General features: G+C 35.1%; 1 protein-coding gene across 1 annotated transcript in view; it reads right to left on the reverse strand.

Moving 5' to 3' along the window:
- Positions 1 to 14,381, reverse strand: part of Kat60 (katanin p60) — a 90,142-nt gene extending 75,761 nt beyond the window's left edge. The window contains exon 1 of the mRNA XM_089089945.1: positions 14,246 to 14,381. The gene's annotated coding sequence lies outside the window, so the exon portion shown is untranslated. The remainder of the gene's footprint in view (positions 1 to 14,245) is intronic.
- Positions 14,382 to 20,153: the final 5,772 nt, after the last annotated feature.

Here is a 20,153-nt window from a genome sequence, read left to right on the forward strand (position 1 = left end):
ATGCATTCATACAGGTAGTTTCGATTGCATCCTAACCTAGCTATTGCATGATTTCAAGCATTCATGAAAAATTTTTTGCGGATAATAACAGCAGGATAATCGTTTATCTGGAGAGGAGAATTGGCAAATTAGGAGCTGAATGTTCGAGATTTAAGCTGTTTGTCGTGGCTCAATTAACGGCCAATTAAGCAAATTGCACGTTTTGCTCCACGTGGGTAAAATAAGGAGCTTTCAAGGTGAGCACATTCTTTTGTATAGGCTACTTTAAATTTGTTGGCAAGGTTTCATTGGAGATGACAAAAAAAAGAAAGAAGCAACAAGAACTTGACAGTTCAAACATCTCAAATGTTTCTTCAGGAATATGGCTTGAAGAACTGTCAATCAAATCGTTAGCTGACAACATAGCTATTATTTTAGCAACAGTAAAGGACAACTCAACTGCTCTACAAGGTCTAACTGATAGTATGAAAACAGTGGAAAACCGATTACTCAGCCGTTTAAAACTGCAAAAATAGCGCCAATTTTTAAGTCAGGTGACCAAGAAAACCCCAGCAATTACAGACCAGTTTCACTGCTTGCGAATATAGCTAGAACAATAGAGAAGGTTTTATGCCTAAGGGTTGAGACATTTCTAGAAAAGAAAGGATTTTTCTTTAAGAACCAATTTGTTTCCAGAAAGAAACATTCTACAGAGCATGCAGTTCAGTTTCTTACAACGTTGGTTAATGATGGCCTTGATAAACATCTTAAAGTCATAATTGTATTTTTAGATATTTTAAGTGATCGATTCTGTGGACCACGAAATTCTATTGCGTAAATTAGATAATGCCGGTATAAGAGGAAGAGCTTTGAATCTGTTGAAGTCTTACCTAAGTGATAGAAAATTATATTTGGATGATGGAAAACAAGCTACATGTGAATATGATGTCGAGTCTGGAGTCCCACAGGGATCTCCTTTTGGTCTACTATTATTTGCTGTATATATTAATGATCTATGTAGAGTTTTATCTAGTATTGTTAATTCAGTAAACAGTGGACCCAAATGTGATCCCTGTAAAAGCGTTAGTTCTATTTGCTGATGATACAAATTTAACAGTATGCGCGAGAACTGAAAAAGAGTTGATCCGTGCAGTCGAACATGATATAAGTTTGATTGAAAAGTGGATTAGGTTGAATAAGCTGGAAAAAAATTTTAAGAAGTGTAATTTTGTGTTGTTTGCTCGTTCTAAAAAGTATTATCCTTGGGTAGATAAGTTAAGGTGCGGGAATTCATTTATTAATAGAGTACGCTCGACTAGGTATTTAGGCATTATTGTAGATGAGACGCTTAGTTTTTCAGATCATATAAATTGTATAACATCTAAAATTGCCCGTAATGTTCGAATTATTAGGAAATTGAAGCACACTTGTCCGAAAATTGTCCTTAGACTTTTGTATTTTTCATTTGTATATTGTTACCTTTTATATTGTTGTTCGGTATGGTCTTCAACTTTTAGATCCCATCTGAAAGGACTTAGTGCTTTGCAGAATTCTGCCATTAGGATTTTAGCAAATTATGGACCAAGAGATTCAGTGAGTAATGTGGACTTAAAACTGAATATTCTTCCTCTTGCAGGCATATTCCTTTTTTATCAATCTATGTTAATGTTTGATATTATTAATAACCTTACCTCAGAATGTTTTAAAGGCATGTTTATAACTGGTGTGGACCTTCACAATTATATTACAAGAAATGCAGATGGATTTTGACGGCCGCAGTGTGAAACAACCCGGTCACAGTTCTCTGCTCGGCATGTTTTGCCGAGCTCCTGGAGTCATTTGCCTATTGGGGTTGTGCGTGAGTATGACCGAAGTAGTTTCTGGGGGAAAATGAGGGATTTTTGCAATAATATTTATCAATTTGTTTGATTTTTTTTTTTTTTTAGTAGTGCCATAATAAAATTTTTGGTTGTGTTGTTTTGTTAGCCCGTCGGTGGGGGATATTGTTTTGTTTTTGTTGATTTATATTGAATTATGTTGGAAGTTGGAGTTGGCCTAACGAACCGAAAGGTTCCTTGGCTTTTTTGTAAATTATGTGTAAATAAAATTATACTCCTGGAAAAAAAGAGCTTATTCAATTGGGAATTGAGAGGGCTAGTGCCCTTATTAATAGTCAAAAGCCCACGCCCATCATTTTCCCAAACACTTCCGATCAACATTTTGATATAGCCATTTTGTTGAACAGAGCTGAAGAGTCTGAAAATTATGTCTTTGAGTATGACATCCCCCCACAGCCCTCAGGGCTAAGGTTGTAAGTTATGCCCTGGGGGGCATATAACATTTTCATAGAAGGCGTTGTCTTAAAAACTTCAAAAAGGGCTCATTTGATTGAAAATTGAAAAAATTGTTTTAAATGTTTTCATTTTAATTTTAAGAAATCGAAAATTAATTAAAATTTTAAGGAGTAAATTTCAGCATATGCATATCAAACTTACAATGCACTTTTTTCAGTAAATTTATTTGAATTTTTTTCAGTAAAGTATAAATTATATTCTGGCCTTTAGAAAGCATAGGGGTTTAGAACCCTACTCATATTAATTTCTCATCGTTTTGACTTTGACTCTGTTATTTATTTTAATTTCTGTTTGTTTTGGGTTTCATTTATTTTTTATACTGATTTGTGGTAGTTGTATGCTTGGTAGATTATTTGATTTTATTTCCGTTCATTTTGGGTTTAATGGAGTTCTTTACTTTTTTTGGAAACTTGTTTAGTGGAAAAAGTGTTTTAACTAATCAAAGAAAAGAGATGAAAGAAAACTTTTAAATTTTAGGAGAATTTAATATACATTACAATAAGCTAATGTTTGAAGAAGAATGTTGTTTTGATATCTTATAAATAGGCCTACACATACACAAACTTTTAAAGATACAGGTCAGATCACTTTTTCTAAAAGAAGGGAGAGCATTTTGCCTCTAAAACACTATTTTAGGCTTACAATATTGGTATTTTTGTGCTCATTCCAAATCTTTCTCAAGAGAAGGGGGAGTTCTTGAAATAGTCTTAGTAAAGAGACCGCCTGTCCCACGGCACTCGTTTTGTGATATGCTTCTATTGACTTTAAAAACAAATTCTTGAATCTGTCACAAACAATCAATTTAGCAAATCTATTCTTGACCCAAAAAAGGCTCTTATAAAAAGTTTGCTAAAATTGATAGATAGGCCAAAACAGTAAAACAATGGCAATCTCTTTTAAAGCAGTGTATAGATAGAGAAATTTTACAGTTGGACAGTTGGAGCTCTAGGGCCACTAATTTTCACCAAAAAATAAAGATAAAAGAAACCAACCCTAAAATTATGTTTTGTGTAAGCTATTAGTAAGTTTGTATGTGCAAACAGGTCTACACATTGGCGGGGGGAATCAGGTGGTTGACTCCTGGAAGCATGAGTGCTCATAGAGGGGGGGGGGTTTGCCCCCCCCCCTGGCTGAATGATGCTACCTTATATTTTCATATTTTTGTTTTAAAATTTCTATTATACAACATTGGAAGTGCCGATTAGGCCAGGTAAGCCCCCCCCCTAAAATTCAGCTTATGGGCGCCCATGCTTGGAAGGAAAGGGGCGTATGGGTCTAAAAGTCTATTTTTGCCTGAAATATTTGTTTAGCCATCCCCAAATTGGCAATCGAGATGCATAATTTGCAGTGACTTTGAAGTCACTACATATATTTTTGCCAACAGAAGCATGCCCACACCTAGCATGGTTTGAAATGCAGGTACCCAGGGTATTCAACTGGAGGGAGCAGAAGAGGGAATTTGCCTCCTAGAAAAATACCTTTATTATATTTTTGTTGCAAAATAAATATAAAAAAAAACAAATTCGTCTCCTTTTCCTTTATTTCGAAAAATCCATTTTGTCCAATTCCCCCATCCACCCCACACATATTTTCGTAAAATTAATGCCACTGTATGTAGCTTCTTAAATAAATTAAATCAAGCAAAAACTTGAACAAGTTTTTAAAATTGATTGTTTCATTGTAATTTGCCATGAATCTTCATTCATAGTTATTTTTAATCATTTTTGATTATTTTTTTTTTTACTTTTATAACTTTAATAAATCAAATAAATCAATAAATCAATTACTGAAAAAAATATAAATGTTTTTACTTTTATAAATTTAAAAAATCAAATAATATTAACATTGAATAATATTCACATTTTGATTACTAAATATCAATATATGTATATTAAACTGACAATGCACATTCATTTGCATTTTTTTCAGTAAAGTGCAAATTATGTTCTGGCCTTGGGAAGGCATGGGGGTTTTGAGCCTTACTCAGGTAAATTTCTACACGTTTTGATTTTAACTCCGTTATTTATTGTAATTTCTGTTCGTTTTTAGCTTTCATTTATTTATCGATGCTGATTTGTGGTAGTGTCATGCTTGGTAGATTATTTGATTTTATTTTTGCTCATTTTTTGTTAAATAGAGTTCTTTACTTCTCTTTGAAAAACTTATTTTTTGGAAAGATTTTTAATTAATTTCTGTTTTTTTTTATATTGACATAGTCTTTTCAGGGAAAAAGAAAATAATACTACAAATCTTGTTGCTTTATTTAAGACTTTAAAGTTTGACCTGGTATTTGCATACTGGAGAAAAATTGTCAGCATTTTTTAACAACATACACCCTTTTAAAAATCTGGATACAAATAATAGTGTTTAATTTATTTTCATACCTCCTCTAGTTGACCTGAAATAGAAAACTTGATACCATTTGCAAAAAAAAAAAATCTGTTTACTTTCTTTGATAGCTTGGATACACTTACGCTATTTTGATTTGGTTAAATTTATAGAGCAGAAGTAGCCCCGAAAGTTTGAACATAATGCCCTCAGTCATTTTTGGGATACTGCTGAGATGCATTATTGGGAATTAGCATTAACACAGTGCATTTTGATTTAATCTTAAGACAACAATTAGTTTTTAAACATAATGGGAAAATGGGAGGGTGGGCATAGGAGGGGGATTAGTTGCCCTCCAATAACTTTCGACTATTAAAAAGGGCATTAGCCCTTCTCATTTTAAATCGAATGAGCCCTTTTCGAAGTTCCTACGACAACTCCTTCAATACAAAGTGCCCTGGTTTAAACAAGAAAAAAAAAATTATAATAATACATTGTACCCACATCAATCTTTACTATAAAATGTCATGATCTTTACTATAATATGTCTTTACTATAAAAATTTCAAGCCTTCCAATCACTTTCGACTATTAAAAAAGGCACTAGCCCTTTCAATTTCCAATTAAATGAGCCATGTTTGAGTTTCTACAACAACACTTTCTATAGACACCTTATATGCCCCCAGGGCATAAATTAAAATCCTTGCCCTGAGGGCTGTGATGGGGTGGTCATCCTCAAAGACCTAATTTCCAGAAGTTTTAACTATGTTAAACAAAATGGCTATCTCAAAATTTTGATTGGATGTGTTTGGGGAGATGGTGGGCATGAGAGGGGTGTTGGTTCTCTCCAATCACTTTCAACTATTAAAAAAGGCACTAGCCCTTTCAATTTCCAATTGAATGAGCCCTTTTAAAGTTTCTACAACAATGCTTTCAATAAAAACCTTATATGACCCAAGGGCATAGCTTGCAGCCCTTGCCCTGAGGGCTGTGGGGGGAGGTTGTCATCCTCAAAGACTTAATTTTGAGAACTTTCAACTATGTGGAAGAAAATTGCTATCCCAAAATTTTGATTGGATGTGTTTGGGGGAATGGTGGGCGTGAGAGGGGGGTTAGTTGCCCTCCAATCACTTCCAACGATTAAAAAGGGCACTAACTCTTTCAATTTGCAATTGAATAAGCCCTTTTTGTAGTTTCTATGACAACGCTTTCTATAAAAACCTCATATGCCCCATGGCACAACTTAAAACCCTTGCCCTGAGGGCTGTGAGGGAGTTGTCATCCTCAAAGACATAATTTCTGGACCTTTCAACTACGTTGAACAAAACGTCTATCTCAAAATTTTTATTGGACGTACTTGGGGAAATTAAGGGCGTGAGAGGGGGGTTACTTGTCCTCCAATCACATCCGACTATTAAAAAGGGCACTAGCCCTTTCAATTTCCAATTGAATGAGCCCCTTTTGAAGTTTCTACAACAACGCTTTCTATAAAAACCGTATATGCCCCAGGGCATAAGTTACAACCCTTGACCTGAGGGCTGTGAGGGGAGTATCATACTCAAAAACATAATTTCCAGACTTATTAACTATGTCAGACAAAATGGCCATCTCAAAATTTTGATTGGATGTGTTTGGGGAAATGGAAGGTGTGAGAGGGGTGTAAGTTATCCTCTAATCCCTTTTGAACAATAAAAGTAGCAATCGCCCTCTTAATTTCCGATCAAAGGAGCCCATTATCAAGCCTCTACCACAAAAATGTCTATAAAAACCTTATAGGCCTCAACGGCACAACAAACACCCCTTTTCCCAAGGACTCTGAGGGGGTTATCATCCTCAAATATATAATATCCGGATCTTTCAACTACTTTGATCAAATTAGCTATCTCAAAATTTTGTTTGGATGTGTTTGGATAAATGGTGGGCATGAAAGAGTTGATACTTGCCCTCCAGTCACTGTCAACTGTTAAAAGGTGCACTAGGCGTTTCAATTCCTGATCAAATGAGCCCTTTTTGAAGTTTCAGCGACAATACTTTCTCTAAAAAACCTTGTATTTCCCCAGGGCGTAACTTAAACCCCTGACCCTAAGGACTGTAGGGGGGAGGGGGTTTTCATCCTCAAAGACCTAATTTTCAGAACTTTCAACTACGTTGAGCAAAATGGCTATCTCAAAATTTTGACTGGATTTGTTTGGGGAAAAGGTGGGCATGAGAGGGGGGTTTAGTTGCCCTTCAATCACTTTCGACTGTTAAAAAGGGCACTAGGCATTTCAATTTCCAATCAAATGAGCCCTTTTTGAAACTTCTATAACAAAGCTTTCTATAAAAACCTTATATGCCCCCAGAGCATAACTTACAACCCTTGCCCTGAGGACTGTAGGGGGGGAGGGGGTTCTCATCATCAAAGACCTAACTTTCAGAACTTTCAACCTCGTTGAGCAAAATGGCTATCTCAAAATTTTGATTGGATTTGTTTGGGGAAAAGGTGGGCATGAGAGGGGGGTTTAGTTGCCCTTCAATCACTTTCGATTATTAAAAAGGGCACCCTTTGAATTTCCAATCAAATGAGCCCATTTTGAAGTTTCTGTGACAAAGCTTTCTATAAAAACCTTATAGGCCCCCATGGCATAACTTACAACACTTGCCCTGAGGACTGTGGGGAGAGTGTCCTCCTCAAAAACATAATTTCAATCTGAAAATCAACTATGCTGAACAAAATGGCTATCTCACAAATTTGATTGGATGTGTTTGGGGAAATGGTGGGTGTGGAAGGGGTGTTAGTTGCCTTCCAATCACTTTCGACTATTAAAAAGGGCACTAGCCATACCAATTTCCAATCGAATGAGCCCTTTTCCAAGTTTCTACGACAAGTCCTTCGATACAAAGTGCCCTGGTCTAAAGGGGAAAAATAAATAATACATTGTGCCAACATTGTTCTTTACTTAGGCAGTGCGATTGTGCTGCCTATGATATGGCTTCAAAACTAAGTATCGAAGTGTCTGATGTGAGCCTTTACTGGTCTCAGAATCAGCAAATATAAGCAGTGTTTACAAACTGCACCTTTTTTGAAGGGGATACTTTCAATCAAGGATACTTTTGGAGCCATATACTTTAAAAATGTTGTCGTTTTGTCACTACACCCTTGACATTCAGTTAACTATTTCAGAAAGTTCAAGGTCCTTTCCTGGCTTCCAACCTACACATCAAATCTAACTTTCAAGCATCAGAAGTCTGGTCATGGAGTCAAAGGAGTCCAGACCAATGTCAAGCAAGATGATTACAGGCGCAGTGACTGAGGTGTCTTCTGAATGTTGGCCTGTATCATGAAAAGGATTACAAATGCTTTTGCTTAGAAGTTGTTCTAATATGTAAGGCCACTTATTTTGAAAAGTTAGCTTACTTCATAAATTTTTCAATCAGAGCATTCAAATATTTTTCAGAGGTTTAAATGCAAAATAGAAGATTTTTCAATCCAACAACCAATATGTGTTTTGTGTGGCTTTGTTGATCAATATCAGTTGCATTTTTTGTTCAAAACAGCCACAGGCCATCCTCCTACATCTTTTTCCCTTTCTCTAATTTGACTGTGTTTTTAACACATGAATTTTGACACCTTTTTCATCAGACTATGACCAAAAAAACACCCTAATTCGTATTCTTATGTATTATTGAAATTTAACTGCATTTCATAGCCTTAAATCCCAAAATGGGTTTTCAATTCTTGTAACCTTCACAGCTGCATAATTGTCAGCCATGTTTCATATTTTATTTGATTCTTATACTAATTTGAAGAGGAGAAAGGAACTACCTTGGAGGGTGTAAATAGGGAGGCTTTGAATAGATTGGGATGGAGGAGAAGCATGCATAGCTGTGTTGGCCTCAGGCGGCTTGGTGGTGTATTGAGTTGTTAGTAGTAGTATTAGATAGGAGAACTGACCTCAGAGTTGCCTTTTTCTTTCATTTCAGGAATTAGGAGAAAGGGCTTGGTTCAAAAAAGGGGAAAATGGTCCAAAGCTTCAAAAAAATAGGGGACAAAAATGCAACTATAGTTGTACAACAATCCATTCTTGCATACCTTGGCTCATCAGCAATCCTCTTCCTTATTCAACAAGGATTATATGGCACATATTGTTGGTTAAAACAAGGAACAATCATACAAGCTGGTTTTTTTTTTTAGTTATGAGATTAGAAAGTTGGTAATTTTAAAGCAGCCACCATAACTCTAATTCTTGTATCCATCTTCATTTCACCCAATCTTTCCCAAAAAATAAAAATTCTCCCCTTTCTATGTGTTTTCAATTTGAGGAAAAAAGACCAGTTAGACAATCAAAATATTCCTTTCTTAAAACTACTAAGTAAATAAAAACTTTCTGTAAAAAAACTACTCTGCTGTGCAGCATAGCTTATCCAATAGTTATGGACTTATGGCAGCTGCTTTATAGCTACATTAACTACATGCAACTTTTTTGAAAAAAAAATAATATAAAGAGATTGTAGACAGTTTTGTTTTCCTATTAAGATACCTGTCAATATCTATTGTGCTTTCATTTTAAATATCCCAGATTCATGCCAAGTCAAATCTTTGCAACAAAGCTTGCACTGCTTTCAACCTGATTAAACATAAGCACAATAAGCATGAAATAAGACTTGCCAGAGACTTAAGCAAAGGGGTGGGATGACCAAAGAATGACAATTCCTGGCTAAGGACCAGAGAGAGATCTTAGAAGTGGAGGATCTAGACCTTGAAAGATATATAAAAGATCTGTAAAGGGGAGAAATTTTATTAACGTGCAGAACATCCAATATATAATCAAATTATATAGTAAAATCAAGGGAACTGCTGAGAGCAACATTAACTCATAAAAAATAATTCGTTGGTAAATTTTTTTGGGGAGAGGAGCTACCCCCTTGAAATCCACCCCTTCTCAGAAACCAGTCTTTGTTAAGCATTTTAAGTATAACAGGATATCTTTGGAATATGAATACTATATTTTACACTTTGACAGTTTTATTCAGAAGAAAGTGTTGAAACTAAGGACATAACCCTAGTTTTGAACTTCCAGATGCTGTCTATAAATGTAGCTTCTTCAGATAAACTGCTCCAGGCTGACACTCAGTGAACTTAGAAGAAGTTACGATAAATTATTACAGAACTAACTTGCTGGCAAAGCTTCTTTTGAGTGCAACTTAAATGATCATAATTCCTCTATTAATTATGTCTCAGCAGTTTGAATATTTCTTAACAGCCTTCAGAGTGAAAAATTCCTCACAGTGAAGAGTCCTCAGTATGTTGGCACTTTAGTGGTTCTTCAAGCTATTTATTCAGCAATTATTGAGGTGTCAATGCATTAAATAGTGTAGGACTCAGGACAGACCCTGGTCTAAGACACACAATAAGCATATGAGATCACCAAATTCTCACACAACTTGGCAAGTACCACTGAGACAAGAACACTGCAACATTTACATTGCCATAAATACTTAAGTAGTTTTAACATTACACAACCAAGTCAAAAGCAGCTGAAACATCTATATAAAACATAAATAGGGAAGACCCCAAATCATGATTTTTTTTTTACTCCTTTGCTTTAGTAGTCTTTGAGCAACTGTACAGCTGAGGTTTCAGCAAAACCATTGCTGTTAGTCAACCCTGGATTTCTCAAAGATCTTGGAAAGAAGCAATAACTCTAAAATTTTACTAAGAGACTAGGCATGGCAATTGGCCTTTACCTAGAACACTACCTTGATTACTTTTATTCACACTTAGGAGCAATATAGGCCTAAAGTCCTTGCTGAATCTGTTCTGTTCTGCATCAATGATGGTAATTTGGAATGTCACTGTGTTGTGGGCCTAGTGATGTTGCATTAGTTGGCAGCTGAGACGGACAGACTGTCCCACTTATATTTCCATGGCTTTTTGTTCTATTCTTTGTCAAATCTTGACTTAAAGGAAGCACTAGTGTGTGCAATAATGGTTTGTCTTGAAGGTTGTTCCAGTTGTTGGAAATATGTTTGGTAAAAAAGTTTTGGTGCATTTTGGTTTTCAACTTTCCTTTGCTAGCTCCTGCATGTTTCCTCTAGTGTTGAGTTGACCTGTATGTTTTGTGAGGAGGGTGTTGCTTGGTTGACTATTATATTGTAGGTCAGCATCATATCACATCTGGGATGTCTGAAGACCAGTGTTGGTAGTTTTAGCATTCAGTCTCTTATCATACAGTATATTTTGCAGACCTATGAAAAGTGATTTTAAAACAACACAGGAATTATATGGCCACTTATAGATTGCCCAATGTCTCCTAAGAATGACAGCTAAGAGCTTGGTGTCACCTCTCTCTTTCATTACTTTTGCCTCATCAGTTGCATTCTGTTCAATGTTTCTATTATCCCTGATTTTTTTGAGATTTTCCCAAAATCTTGAAAAAAAAGCAGCAAAAATGATTAGGCCAAGAAGCATAACAGCTTTAAATCCAGGCCTGAGTACTGCAGTCTTTTTCCTATTGAGTAAAGTTATAATGCTAGGTGAATAGTGAATGTAACCTTCAAGAATGAGCCTTCATTGTAAATTAGAGCTTAGAAAGTTGTTTTCAAGTTCCAAGCTTACCCTTTTCCCTCCAAGAGCAAGTTCAAGGTGCAACAAAAAGCTAATAATATTAAGCTTTTTGCTCCAGGTGAGATTGAATTTTGTATTTAATTTTTGTGTATATGGTTAACTATCATATTTAGTAAATTAACTTCTATATTATCATCCTCAAATTTGGAAAATTAGAGGCAAATGACTAACTTTATGAGAATTGAAATTTAACATGCAATTAATGCTTTAAAATGCATATTTTACTCATCACTCATTGAAATTATCCTTTTTTAATAATCATTATAATATGTATTAAGGAATTAGTTATTAAACTGCTCCAGGTTCACTGCTAATTTGTATTAAATTTGAAGTAAATACATGTTACATTAAAATTTTCACCTGGAATATATTCTAAGACACTGATTTTTCATGATTTTGGAAAATTTGTTTGCTATAAAAACATGGTTTTCAGAATGACTCTATAGAAAATATTAATTAGAGAAGATGTTTTCAACCTTGAGTTTCTAGTTCTTCTTGGCTTGTAAAGTTTTAAGGGTTCTAGTAAAACTGACCATCAATTTGACTAAAAATTCAAGTTTGGCTGAGAAGCCAGCTCAAACCTAAGGAACTACCCTGGCAAGATCTACATTCCATGTGGATCAAACAACCTACCGAGCTTTGGAGAAAAATTGAAAATATTAAGATAGTCAGAAGCATGTCTTTTTTGTCAAGAACTTCAGTCAAGGGTAGAAGTCTGGTGTTGCCCTAAATAGTAAACCATTGCTTCAACAAATTTTTTCCTAACCCCTCTGTAGAGGACAGCTGTAGGAAATTTAGAGGCTCATTTGATTAAAAAGCAAAATCAGTGAGCTGTAAGAACAGCTGTTGAACAGCTGTTAGAACAAAGATGAGTTAAAAGAATGGAAATCCTTGCAGAAAGATGTGATCTTAGTGCAAAAGAATGGCACTATAACAAATAAAATCAGACAAATCTAACAGTGAAACAATCAGCTTTTAAGGGGGCAAAATAGAGAGGTATATTTTTACCATATCATAATATTGATCACAAATAACCTTCTATCGAAACAACAACATGGTTTCCGACCAGGCAGATCAGTCGAAACCAATCTGATTGACTTGTATAATTGCATAACTGAGCTCCTCGACCAAGGTCTCCCAGTGGATATGATCTTGCTAGACTTTGCTAAAGCCTTTGATAAAGTCTGCCATCAAAGGCTTCATTTGAAACTGAAGGCAATTGGAATTCAAGAGGGAGTGGTGGACTGGATCACGTCTTTCCTAAAGAGAAGAAAGCAGCAGGTCAGAGTTTTTGGTGAAGGTGGCAGAGCTTACTACTCCAAAATGGCTGAGGTCTTAAGCGGGGTTCCTCAAGGAACAGTTTTGGGACCTACACTCTTCAATGTATATATTAATGACGCTCCAAGAACCGTTACAAGCAAGCTTAGCCTGTACGCCGATGACTCAAAGCTCATTGGTCCTGTTGGAACTCAGCAAGGTGTGACCTCAATACAGTCAGATCTAGACAGCTTTAGCAAATGGGCTAAGATATGGAGGCTCGAGTTTAATGTCGAAAAGTGCAAGGTTCTCCATTTTGGAAGAAATAACCCACGATGGCAATACTGGATGTCAGCAAATGCTGGTGTGAGACACTCTCTGAGAGTCCCTCTGAAAGAGATCTGGGGGTTGTTGTAGACGAAGACCTTAATTTCAACTGCCACACCCGAGCTGCAGTAGCAAAGGCGAACCAAACTCTTGGTCTCATCAAACGTACAATGACAAGTAGATCCCCTGCAATAATCACAAAACTTTACAAGAGCCTGGTGAGACCAAGATTAGAATTTGGAATGTGTGTTGCCACGCCAATTAATAAAACAGACCAGATGGCTCTCGAGTCTGTCCAAAGATGGGTGTCAAAATGCATAAAGGGGCTCAGAGACAAAGAGTATGAATGCCAACTGCAGAGCCTCAAGCTACCAACTCTGACATACCGTTGGCGAAGAGGTGATATGATAATGACCTACAAACTGCTCAAGTCTGACAACAAGGACCTCTTTCAGCCTGCCCAGTTGTCAAGAACCAGGGGTCATTCAGCGAAGCTTTTTCGGAAGCGTGCTAATACAAGGAAGAGGAACCATTTCTTCTCCAACTGCATCATAAGCCTCTGGAACGATCTGAGCGAAACAACAGTGAGTTCACCATCCGTTGACAGTTTCAAAGCCAATCTTGATAAGGAATGGGAAACCAAACTATGGCTCACGCAATGGGATGAAGCTGATGTCCCGCGGCCCTATCATCACTAACTGGTGTACACTGGACTCGTCCATATCGCTAGCAAGTGTGATTTAAGGTAATTGACTTACAAATAAAGTGAATATACCACTCAATGCCTTTTTTATGCTCTTTCCAAAATAACAGGCCTAATCATTTTTTTGGAAATGAATTTTACCCCCACCCCTATAGCCTATATACCAATTCAGGGTATATATTTCCAAATTAGGGGAGTGGGGGCAAATTTTATTTCTGATATAAATGAGAGGTAAGTTTAAACTTTATACCTGTCCCCCTAATGTGCAAATATATACCCTGAATAGGTAGGCTATATAGAGGTGGGGGTAAAAATCATTTCTGAAGAAAATGATTATTATATTTGGAAAGGGCATGAAAAAAGGCATTGAGTGGTATATTCACTTTATTTGTAAGTCAATAATATGATTTTGTAAAAATTTACTGACATAGACTAGCTTACATAAAGTGGGCTGTAGGCCTATTTATCCATTAAAGTGGGGAGCAAAAGTAAAGAAACATGCTTTCATGAATGGATATGAAATAATTTATGGTTGTTTTACAGTAGTTGACTTATAGTCTCAATCATTATCAAGCTTCTTAGCCTAGACTCAGTTGTAAAGTTAAAGAATTAGGAGCCAAAGCTAAAATTCATAAATCCAAAAAGCTAAGTTTTTCCAGAACTGAAAGCAGCAGAAATCAAGTTAGCATACTTTTATTATATTGTCTTGTTAAGCTTATTTTTTTACGCTTTGTCACTTAGTCTAGTAGTAGACAAAACCTTCCAGCTCAACTTAAAATAGGCTAAACAAATTCTTCATGTTTTTTTCTCGATTAATAGAACGCATTGGTTCTGGCTTCTAGCGGAAAAAACAATAGATGACATCGCACTACCTATTACAGCTTGTCATACTAGCAAGTTGTTTTAACATTATGAAGATCCAAAGCACAGCCAAAATGCAAGGCCGTACCCAGGATTTTTTTCTGAGGGGTTTTACTCAGAAAAAAATGGGGCGGAGGGGGTACACAAAAAACCTTGAAAAACGCATACAAAATTTGTTCATGTCAATTTCTGTTACGTTTTTACGATTCAGACAAACATTTCGGGGGGGGGGGGGGAAGGGGTTCAAACCCCTACCCCCTGGCTACGGCCTTGCCAATGTATATTATAAAGAGGACCATTTGCGTAATTTTCTTGTGACAGATAGATTTAGTGCTTGTGCTCGTCTGTCTTCAGTTTTTCTCCAAGAGTTTTTATTAGGTGTATTGTATTTTAGATTGTTTTAATAGGCAATTATTGAGAACATTTGATTTTTACAAAAGAAGATCAAGAGAACTGAATATAAGTTATGAGATAATCATAAGTTTTCTTGTGAATATTATTAGATTTAGACCATTGAGCGTGCGATAAATATTGTTTAATTAACATCAGGTGGTCAATTCAATACGTTGATCTTTGAGTAAACAGGGGAACAATGTCTTCAAAAATGCATCACTATCATTACGAATAGATTCAAGGCACGCTTAGTACTCAATACATTTTTTTAGCATTGCAGCATAGACCGTTAGAAAACTGTATTATGTACCTTTTGTCTCAGCTCCCTAGAACATGACAAACTTTTGTACTTGGCAGTTTACGGACAAAACGCCAAATGAATCTCTCAAATAGAAACCACGTTTTCACGGGGTTTGTCGAAAATCGTTTTCTCTTAGTTTTATTTGTATATTATATTTACCTATATATCCGTAGACACCGAACGGTAACACAGCTCACTCTCTTTAAACTATTATTTTTGTCAAACTGAATCATTGTTAGGGAATTTGATGTGCAATATCCAAAGACTAACAATGCAGCGAAGCAGAATGACCCATTTTTAGCTATAATATAGTGAACGATTTTTATTAGCTAGTATTTATGTCTTCAAAGACAGACAGAAAAATGTTAGCAAGTATTCTTAGTTGATCAAGTACGACATAAAAAAAACTTCTTGTCAGACCTATGGATAGAACAGTCGATGTTTACACATGGTCTGTAGCCTTTAATGATTTTAACACCCTGCTTGTGCAACAAAGTGTCAATTTGAATGAAAAACATTGATTTCAAAAGTATTTGTCATTACTACTTTTATCCCATGTGTTTTCAAAAATAATGTGTCATAGCATATGTTCTTATATTTAGCTATACATAGGAAAACTGTCGTTCCATTTTTCCATCCATAGTACGGCTTAGAACTTTTGTCTTCAATTACTAGCCAGTAATTTTTTTCTAGGCTCTCTTTTTTAAATTCATTCTGTTTAAACGTTTTGAAAAAAAATTGGTAATCTACCCATCAATTTACCAATTGAAAATTTTTACCCAAGTGGACTCAACGGATTGCTTTAAGCTATTTGCTTTACAAAATAACAATAGGTGTATTAAAGTATCAATGTAATAAATATTTAACAATGTAGTATCAGTTTTCTAGACTATGGAACAAAATAGAGCATAAAGAAAAGATATTGACATAAAAATGTCGTATGAAATAGTAAAAGAAAAAATGTGTCTACTCTAAGAATTTATTGCTATTTCCTTTATACTTGAACAGCATTCTAGTTTATTTTTCTTTCTTTTTTTAACGATATAAATATTGACACATAATGATAAATATATTTATTTTCCGCGCCATTTTTTAAAAAAAGGTTTCCAAAAAAAAGCTTTTCGAAGAAATGTAGAGAGTCTTATTAAAATGTGAGAGGAGCAGAAATAATGTCATAAAATAACTCAAACTTCAACCAAACAGAAACTATTGCAAAATAAGCACTTCACTGACGTTCTTAAGCATAGTGTTTTAGATCGAACTCTTCCTCCTTCCTCAAATCAAAATTTAAGATTCACTTGACCCTTCCCCTTTCAAGTTCAAGTTCTTTATTAATCAATAAAAAAAAATTTTGACAAAATTATCAAATTAATTACCCACAGTGAGAATAACTCGTGTGTGGGTAAAAAACATCCCCCAAACACATCCTGGAAGGTTACACTTGATCTCCAAGGTCATTTCTGAGATATTATAAATCAATTGCAAACTAAAGTGCAGATAGTGTCTTTTGATTTACTTAGGTATGCCTGTCGTTCCTGGGTGTTTGACCTGCATAGCGATCTCTCAGAGCTTTTAACTGATCAGACAACCAAAACTAGACATTGCCACCTCTTCTACCAAAACATATGTGTGAACAATGAATAATTCAAAAACTAAGGAAAATAGGCATGGGGGGTGATTTTGTCTCCTTGTGCATATATATTGCAGCATTCAACATTTTTGCACACAATGACTATCTCAGGATTTTGATCCTATGTCATGGGTGTTACAACAAAATAGTAAGGGGCGGAGTTTGGTTGCCATCCGTCACTTTCGGCCCTTAGAAGGAGTGCTAACTTTTATCTCCATATCAAATGAGCACCCTCCCAAGTTTTCAAGCAACCCTTTCTATGATAAGTGGAAAAGAAAGAAATTTTCTTCCTTACTTGGTCACTTGATAGACCCAGTTTTGAACGATGAAATTCATTTTTTCTATTTTTCCTTTTGCATTTGGGTTCCCTTATAAGAAGAAATTAGTGATATAAGTTTCGAGCCGATCAGGGAAACATTTTTTTTTCCTATTTGAACCCTAATTCTTTGGGAGGAAGGACGTGACCCAGAGCAGTTTTTTTACATTAGGTTTTTCTTGACCCAGGAACTTATCAAACAGTTCGTGGTAACGAATTGTAAAGAAGGAGCGACCCGGCTCAATAGTAACCAAAACTCTAAAAACCGGAATTTTGACACCCATAGATACATCAATAGAATCAGACTTTTTAAATTTAGGTTTGACAATTTTGTTCATTTTTCAATTTTCCCATTGAAAATACCCAAAAACACCCAACCTGGGGGGGCGGGAGCCGCAAAGTTGGAGCCAATTTTACCAAATCTAGTGAAAATGACAGTACAAACTGAAAAACGAGCAATTCGGTACCATGAAAGTATTATATAATACTATAAAAGTGCTATAAATTATACTAAAGAAAACTGATCCGTTTCTGTATATAAATTTTATATAAAAAATCTCCCTATTGTTCTTCTTTTTGTTTATGATGGAAAGGCAGTGTCGTTCTTTGTCGCGATTTAAATGTTGAGATTTATACGATTGTGTACGATTTTTGCGATTAAGATTGATTTCAAATAGTAAAATTTATTTTTAGAGCTAACTGATTTTGTGGTTTATTGGAAATATTTTAAGTACTTTTTAGTGACTAAGGAAAAATATAAGGAATTAGTTTATTATTAAGAATTATTTTATAATTATTTTATTATTTTATAATTATAATTATTTCATAATTTTATAATTATAATATTTTATAATTACAATTAGGAGTTATTTTCGAAAAAAGGGGCAAACACCCCTAAAAAGTCATAGAACTTTAATGAAAATCACACCATCGGATTCAGCGTATCAAAAAACCTACTGCGGAAGTTTCAAGCCCCTATCTGCAAAAATGTGGAATTTTGTATTTTTTGTCAGAAGAAAGATCACAGATGCGTGTTTGTTTGCTTTTTTGTTTGTATTTTTTTCCCCTGAGGGTGATCGTATCGATCCAGTAGTCCTAGAATATCGTGAAAGGGCTCAGTAGAACGGAAATTAAATGTTCTTGTCCCCTTTTTAAGTGACCAAAAAATTGGAGGGCAACTTGGCCCCCTCCCACGCTCATTTTTTCCCAAAGTCACCTAATCAAAATTTCGAGATAGCCATTTTGTTCAGCATAGTCGAAAATTCAATAAATATGTCTTTGAGGATCACTTAGTCCCCACAGTTCCCGGGGGAAGGGCTGCAAGTTATGAACTTTGCCCATTGTTTATATATAGTATTGGTTAATGGGAAGCCTAAAGAAGTTTCAGGAGGGATATTTTTCTGATGGGGGGTGTGTTGGCGGAGGGGGTTACGGGGGAGGATCCTCCCATGGAGTCAGAACAAAATTTCGAGAAAGTCATTTAGCCAAAAAAGTAAAATTAATATGCAAATTTCGTTTTAATTATTCATGTACGGTGAGCCAAAATCAAAGCTGCATTAATTCAAAAACGTTCAGAAATTAAATAAAAAAACAAATTTTTTAACTGAAAATAAGGAGCAACATTAAAACTTAATTCGAACAGAAATCATTCTATAAATGAAAGGGGCTGTTTCTCCTCGATACCTCGCTCTTTACGCTAAAGTTTGAATCTGTCACACAACTTTATTTTTTAAAACAATAAAAAACTTTAGCGTAAAGAGCGAGGTATTGAGGAGGGGACAGCCCCTTTTATATACGGAATAATTTCTGTTCATTTTAAGTTTTAATATCGCTCCTTACTTTCAGTTAAAAAACTTTTTTTTTTGTTTTATTTAGTGTTTTTAAGATTCAAACCGATGAGGGATATGGAATTTTTTAGTTCACTTCTGAGCTCCCTTAAATCCTCCTCACTTACATTTTAAAATGTCTGATCCATTTTACCCAATGTCAACAACTACGGAAACAAAAAAAGTCTAAGCAAAACCTGTATTTATAAATATTTGGAAATTTGCCTGATTTATGGGAGGTTACAGGGGAAGAGCAAAACAAGGCAAGAGGGGAATGGTTTCCCTCCAATCTCAACTGGTTCTTAATGAGGGTGCTAGAGCTTCCAGTTTCTGACGGAATAAGCACACACTTCCATAGAAAGTGGCCGAGGATAAAATAAATAAAGAAAAATATAAAAAGTTGAAAGCACATGACTCTGTTTTTAAGCACGAGTTATGACTGCATATGACTGAGCGATTTATATCAGACCGTTTTGTGGTAGCGAGGCTTTTTACATTTTATTCATAGATAGAAAGTGTTCAAATGTTTTTTTGAGCACCTTGAATCGTTAAATCTAAAACTGTTAATTTTTGAATTCTCACTAGTAGTATTTGGACTTTTTGAACTGTTCAGCCTTTTCGCTTTTTTAATAAAATTATTAAATTAAATTTTAAAAATTAAAGAGTGACATTAAAATTTGAAACTAATATAAATTATCATCTATATGAAGCTCCTTCTCACTTTTTACACTAAATGAAGCTAGTGACTAACAGAAATTGTGATGGAATGAAAGAAAAAAAAAGTTTTTACTATACTTTAGCATAAAGAGCAGGTATTTATGAAGGTATTAATTCTTCTCATAAAAAGGGTTATTCCTGTTTGTGTTGACTTTTATCGTAGTTATTTAATTTAATTTAAAAAGGAACTTTTTAAAATTAATTTCTTTTCATTTTGAATATTATGATCAGACCTATGCAACAAGTTTTGATCAATTTCTTAATGTAGCTTAATTTGATAACATTAGCCAGTTTATATAACTTTCCTTCTACTAACAATGACAAATTCTATTCTGAACTTATTATTTTCCTGGAAGCATATTCGTTAATGTTTCGACCATTCTGGTTAAAATCTGTATATCAAAACTTTGACACAGTGCTATATTTAGCCACAATAGAAACCAGGGGAGAAAATTGGTTCTGTGGCCTCAGTTTCTATTCGATTCGATTTCAGTTTCTATTAGCTCTAAAGAGAGCTCTAGAACTCGCAATGTCAGTCCAAAACAGGCTTTTTCC

The sequence above is a fragment of the Artemia sp. Qi Xiang Cuo genome, chromosome 5 (genome assembly GCF_049724085.1).
Source record: "Artemia sp. Qi Xiang Cuo chromosome 5, ASM4972408v1, whole genome shotgun sequence".
NCBI classification, from domain to species: domain Eukaryota; kingdom Metazoa; phylum Arthropoda; class Branchiopoda; order Anostraca; family Artemiidae; genus Artemia; species Artemia sp. Qi Xiang Cuo.